Raw genomic sequence first — 7,195 nt, forward strand, 5'->3', positions numbered from 1 at the left:
TTATTGATAAAGTTTCTCAACAATTTTTGTGATAAATAGCTGTCACAACAGCCACAGAAAGCTCAGAAAACCTTACGAACGAGTTTACCATTACGTAAATAATAATTAAAGACAGCTTGGTCATAGCTCTGGATACTGCACTCTGCATCCCTCAAAAACATCACAACATATTGTATACTTATGTTATTTACTATATTGTTATTGCACATAGCAGGGGGAAAAGTGGCATTTCCCCTTTAAGAGCATTTCCTTAGGGGCGGAGTTGTGCACATGATTAGGTTCCCAGGTGCTTTATAAGACCAGAGAAGCAGTTGTTTGCACTGGCTTTGTTTGCTGGTTGAGACTCAAGAAGGTAATTTATGTGTTTTGGGAGTGATTTAGCTGCGGCAGTGGCAATATATTTATTTGTGTAGATGATGTTATATTTATTTGATGTAACATTTGGTTTATTTTTGTTCTCCTTAGGATTTCCAATTTCTTTGCCGCTGCTGTCTTTTCTCCCCTTTTGGTTTTATGTAACCTTTTCTTTTTGTGGGGTTCGTCGGATAATTGCCTATTTTGTGACATGTCTAATACGGCTGGATATGTTTGCTCTTAGTCTGCATCAGGGCTGTTTAAACCACAATTGTTAGCTTCCTGAGCATCAGTTTTACTCCGAGAACCAACTAATTTATTTTATCTTTGTCTTTTGTTTAGCGGATCACTGGGGAGTGCTGGCTGGAACACGGGTGTGGTCTCTTTGGTGGATACTCTCCTGTGGTGCTGCATGTACACTGTTGTTCACTATTATTTCTCTGTGCGTGCGTGTGTGTGTGTGTGTTTCTTTTTTGTTAGGCACGTGTATGGGTGAATATCACAGGGGCAATAGTGTGGGCCCATGCCAGTGGCCGGTCAGTCCTCCTCGAGTATCCGCTAGTTTTTTTTGTTCTGAAGGGGAGTGAAAGACAGCAGTTGGCCAACTAATCCTTGGACAGGGCCCCTTGGACAACGCACGCTAGCTCTTCCACCAGTGGTCATCGTTTTTTCCCACCAAGATGGATGACGAACTACAGGATTTGTGAGACCTGGTTATACAACTGAGGGCGGACAATGAGAGATTAATACAGGAACAGACTGTGGTAGTGGCACCCCCAGTGGGGGCCTCTATGGTTAATTCTGTTTCATCTGATAGACCTGTTACTCCCACAGTTCCTGAGCGTCTGTTGTATGTGCCAAGAGAAAGAAAATGTCCATTATTTCGCAGGAGCCTGGGGATTGATGTTGTTGAATGGGTTGAGGAGGTACGTGCAAGTATGCGGGCTCGGCATCTAGCCCCCGTAGATCAAGCATATTTTATTTATGATCACTTGGATGGAGAAGCTAAGAATGAGATAAGGTATAGATCTAAAAGCGAAAGGGAAGATCCAGAAAAGATTTTGTACATTCTGCAAGAATTGTACGGCTGTTCTCAATCTTATGTTGCTTTGCAGGAGGACTTTTTCTGCAGAAAGCAGTTAGAGGGGGAATCCCTTAAAGAATATTCGCATGCCCTGTTCAGTTTAATAGAACGGGTGGTCAAATGTGCTCCCAATGGATTGCCCAATTCTGCTGTTCTACTTAAGAGACCAATTTGTTGAACATGTTAATGATCCAAATCTTCGTAGGACCTTAAAGCAGGTGGTTCGGGATAAACAAGGTTGCACCTTGCTTGATGTAAGGGCTGAAGCCATCTGTTGGGAGCAGGAAGGTAGGCCAGTAACTGATAGAACAAGGAGTTATTCAGTGCCGTTGATTTGTGCTTTGCAGACTTCCAGGGTCCCTGATACACAAGTGCGTGATTCCCCTCAAACAACAGGGATTGCAGAGTTAAAAGAGATGATGGTTAAACGACAGCGACAGCTCAATGAATTGTCTGAACGTTTTATGTCTTTTCCACAACCCTTTAGGCGTAATTCTTCCCGTAATGGCCCAGTGATATGTAGGCGATGCCAACAACCAGGCCATTTTGCCAGTAACTGTGATAATGAACGTATTGTCTCTCAGGTTCAGTTCCACCAGCCCCGTCATCAGCCTCGTCCCCCACGGACCTTGTCCCCTTCCAATCAGCCGACGGAAAACTAGCACCTGTTTTGCAGAGCCACAGAGCAGGAGGGGATATTACTGGTTCAAGTGTCCAAAGGCCTGTAAGTAAAGAAAGTGTCTCACACCTAGTGGGTGTATGCCCATCGATTACGGTGTCCATGGGAGGGGTGCAGGTAAATTGCCTGTTAGATACAGGATCCATGGTCTCTACCATTTCTGATAAGTTTTTTTTTCAAAACTTTGCGGAAAATCCACAGGCATGCCAATGGTCACAGCTGAAGGCTGCTAACGGCCTAGACATCCCGTATGTAGGATATGTAGAGCTTGATGTTCAGGTATTGGGTAAGGTTATTCCCAAGCGAGGGATTTTGGTGGTGCAGAGCTCCCAAACCCCCTCGCCTACTAGTGTGCCTGGGGTTTTGGGTATGAACATCATAAGAGAATGTTATTCTGAATTGTTTGGTCAATATGGCTCTGATCTCTTTGATCTTCCCCAAGTTACCCAAGCCCCTGATGTTTTACAACAGGCTCTGCAGTGGTGTCATCAGATCCAGTCTGTTGAGTGTACAGGATGTTTGGCCAGAGCTAGGGGTAGACGTGGCACCTCGGTCCCAGCTGAGTCAGTGAAGTTTATTGCAGTTACCTGTGCTCAACAGGTATTTTCACAATGCAACAGTTTTTTTTGAACCCTCGATTGGAGGTAGTCCCCTTCCCTCAGGTGTTTTACTTTACCCAGCCGTGGTTAAGGTTATTAGGGGTACTGCCTACGTTCCTATAGTGAATGTTAATAGCACTGCCACTAAGCTTCAACCCAGATGTTCATTAGGTATTTTACACCAGGTACAAATTGTCAGTCTACCTTCAGGCATTTCGGAAATACCTGTAGAACAATCTGGTTTGAGGGTGGCTACAGTGAATTCTCAGGCAGGACAAGTTGACCCAGCGTGTGAGTTTATCCAGGCTGTAGATTTGCAGGCCTTGCCTGAGCCAGAGCAGCTAAAAGTGAGGGACTTGCTGTATAAATATTCGTCTGTATTTTCAGCACACGAGGGAGATTTGAGGTGTACTGATCTGATAGCTCATGAAATATCTTTAGGAGATGATGTGCCTATTCGTCAAAGGTACAGACGTATCCCTCCATCAGATTATGATTCTGTCAAAGCCCATATTAACCAACTTTTTAGAGGCCCAGGTGATTCGTGAGAGCTGCAGTCCCTATGCCTCTCCCATAGTGCTGGTGAAGAAAAAAGACAGCAGCCTGCGGATGTGTGTAGACTATCGGCAGTTGAACAGCAAGACTCGGAGGGATGCTTTTCCTTTACCCCGTATTGAAGAATTCAATTGGCTACCTTTGATTTTACTCTCCGCTACCGGTCTGGCCGAACAAATGTTAATGCTAATTCCCTTTCTAGACAGGTGCATCCTACTGATGAGTCTGCCAGTCTACAATCTCTTCTCCCTGGGACCCTCCTTCCAGAAAGTTTGCAAGCCCATCCTGACTTAAGGTCTACGGACATAATGCAAATGGCAATTTCTGTATTGCCATCATATTCTAATGATCATCTGGCCTCTCTCCAACAGCAAGATCCGGTTATCGGCACATTTCTACTGTTCTGGCGTCGGAAGAAAGTCCCTGATGGCCTGGAACGAAGGGCACTCCCCAAGCCTGTGAAAGAATTGTTGCGACAATGGGATCGTTTGATCGACTTGGAAGGGATCCTACATCGTAGAGTTCTTCGGTCTGATGGAGGGGAGCAACAATATCAGTTAGTTTTGCCCGAAGCCCTGAGGGAAGAAGTGTTACAGCAGTTGCATCATGGCCACGGGCACCAAGGCAATGAGAGGACGACAGAGTTGGTGCGACAGAGGTGCTACTGGCCCGGGATGTATGAACATATAACACAGTGGTGCTATCGCTGCCAGCGATGTACAATGGCGAAACCCAGGCAGTCTGCACCCCATGCCCCAATGGGACACCTTCTGGCTTCTAAACCAAATCAGATTATGGCCATAGACTTTACACTTCTTGATCGTTCTAGGGATGGAAGGGAACATGTCTTGATTATGACTGACGTCTTTTCTAAGTTTACACAGGCGGTTTCTACTAGAGACCAACGGGCCCATACAGTGGCTGGGATACTAGTTCGTGAATGGTTTTATAAGTTTGGTGTGCCGGCCCGTATTCACTCGGACCAAGGTCGGAATTTTGAAAGTGCCCTGATCCAGCAGCTGTGTGAACTTTATGGGGTTCAGAAGACCCACACTACCCCTTACCATCCACAAGGGAATGGACAATGCGAGCGATTCAACCGAACTCTGCATGGACTTTTGCGAACCCTTCGGTCAGACCAGAAATGTGATTGGCCTCTCTATCTACCCCAGATGACTTTTTCATATAACACTACTATTCATGAGTCTCCTCATTTTTTAATGTTCGGCCAAGAGCCCCATTTGCCTATTGATTTTCTCCTTGGTAGAGTCAAGGAAACGCCAGTAGGGTCGATAAACGATTGGGTGCAGGAGCATCAGCAGCGTCTGCAGGTAGCATTCGATACAGCCAAGGAACGGCTGAAGGCTGCCGCACTCCGAAAAGAGCTTCACGATCGACAAGAGACTCTTGGGTGTTTTCGAGAGGGAGATTTGGTTTACCTGCGAGATTACAACATTCGTGGAAGAGCAAAAATCCAAGATGTCTGGGGGGCCACCATTTACAAAGTGATTAAAGCTCCCAGGGATAACGGATAAGTGTATTCAATTGTGTCACTTCAAGGCTCTGGTGCTGTAAAACACTATTGTCATCTGCGATCTGCCCCTGTAGACTTGCCTCCTGCCTCACACGTCCCATTGGTTGAACCAGGCCCTCTGAGTGATGATGAGTCTGAGGGAGAGTGGTGGATCGCTCCTCAGGCGGAGGCCAATAGATTGGCCACCACGGATAACTCCTCCTCTTTAGATCCTCCTACAGAGCCTCAGGTGGTTGAGGACCGGGGAAGCAATTCGGTGGAGGTCTCTGAGGCCCCTAGTGCAAGTGGGTTCCAACCTAGACAGAGTGGTCGGTAAACCGCAGGAAAGCATTCTAACGTCTACCATTTGCCAGTGGGAACAAGGACTAGGGCACATGGGGTTGCAGTCCCTCCAGTCCCTGGGTCTAGCAATATGATGCAGGCCACGTTTAGACCCTGGATTTAGATTATTATTATTATAATTTCTGGTGATTCCTTTTTTTTGATATCCCCTTAAATTATGTTTTGTTATCGTCGGGGCGCCGATACAGAGTGGGGGGTGTATTGTAGCAGGGGGAAAAGTGGCATGTCCCCCTTAAGAGCATTTCCCCTTTAAGAGCATTTCCTTAGGGGCGGAGTTGTGCACATGATTAGGTTCCTAGGTGCTTTATAAGACCAGAGAAGCAGTTGTTTGCACTGGCTTTGTTTGCTGGTTGAGACTCAAGGTAATTGTTGCTGTTTTCACTCATTCTGTATTTATTGCCTCTAAAGTGACGTACACCTGTGTGCCTTATTTGTAGGCTGCTTTCCTCTATGCTCGTGTGTATATAGTTAGAATTTGATTTCAATTGCATGTGGGAATTTGCTCTTAACCTTGTTTTGGGGATGTGTTTTAGGCTGGTTAGATCTCCTTGATGGTCGTGGGGCTGGTGGATGCACGTTAGTGACCCTGGAAAGTGGTACTGTTCATCCTTTTAGAGCATCGGTAGGATTTTATGTGTTTTGGGAGTGATTTAGCTGCGGCAGTGGCAATATATTTATTTGTGTAGATGATGTTATATTTATTTGATGTAACATTTGGTTTATTTTGTTCTCCTTAGGATTTCCAATTTCTTTGCCGCTGCTGTCTTTTCTCCCCTTTTGGTTTTATATAACCTTTTCTTTTTGTGGGGTTCGTTGGATAATTGCCTATTTTGTGACATGTCTAATACGGCTGGATATGTTTGCTCTTAGTCTGCATCAGGGCTGTTTAAACCACAATTGTTAGCTTCCTGAGCATCAGTTTTACTCCGAGAACCAACTAATTTGTTTTATCTTTGTCTTTTGTTTAGCGGATCACTGGGGAGTGCTGGCTGGAACACGGGTGTGGTCTCTTTGGTGGATACTCTCCTGTGGTGCTGCATGTACTCTGTTGTTCACAATTATGTGCGTGTGCGTGCGTGCGTGCGTGTGTGTGTGTGTGTGTGTGTGTTTCTTTTTTGTTAAGCACGTGTACGGGTGAATATCACAGGGTCAATAGTGTGGGCCCATGCCAGTGGCCGGTCAGTCCTCCTCGAGTATCCGCTAGTTTGTTTTCTTTGGGTTTGTTCTGTCTCAAGGTTGGTGTTCTCTATTTTAAGATTACCGCTCCCATTTGTGATTATCCTGGTTAACCATTTAGGCCTTTTAATAGGGCGTGTCCTTTTTTATAAGATGTTTGTCAATAAATTGTGACTTTTGTACTGTTTTTGAGAAACTCATCTCTATTCCTTCTGTTTATAAGGCACACAATGAATCTGTGTCCATAATTTAACTTAACTCTCCCTGAGAGGGATTCAGGGTGGCGTAGTCAGGCGATGTTGATTGGGCATCTTAATCTTCGAGTGTTTATAGTGCCCTTGTGCTACACACAGTACATCACTATTAACACATGAAGCACATATCCAGGGCTTAGCACATTGGACATAGGTATCAAATGTGACAGCTGCTTCCTAGAGTTTAATATCATCATCCCCCAATAGATGTCGTTGTCCAATTTATAGTGAGAAACAAAGTAGTTATTTACTGTCTAGATTAAAATCTCCTGCCCCTGAGAAATCATTTAGACAATATTCTTTGACATTACACTGTTTTAAAATACACAAAAGTATTATAACCTCCATTTAAAAGCGTTCAAGCTATCTAGGTAATGCCTTCATAATGGGATCAAGAAGCGAAACGGAAGTCTTTAAGCATCAGCCCGACGAGCATACGCAAGGCATAATAGGTAATTTCTCGCAAATACCTAGACGCCACATTGTCCGCTTTGCTCCACTGCTGTGATAGGTCAACGGCGCCGCCATATTAGTGAGGGCACAAGTGCACTACAAGCCCACTAAACCCAATGAGAGATCTACACTTTTTCGGCATTAAAAGCAAAAACATTTTTACAT

This window comes from Barbatula barbatula, assembly GCF_947034865.1.
Source record: "Barbatula barbatula genome assembly, chromosome: 12".
Lineage (NCBI taxonomy): Eukaryota > Metazoa > Chordata > Actinopteri > Cypriniformes > Nemacheilidae > Barbatula > Barbatula barbatula.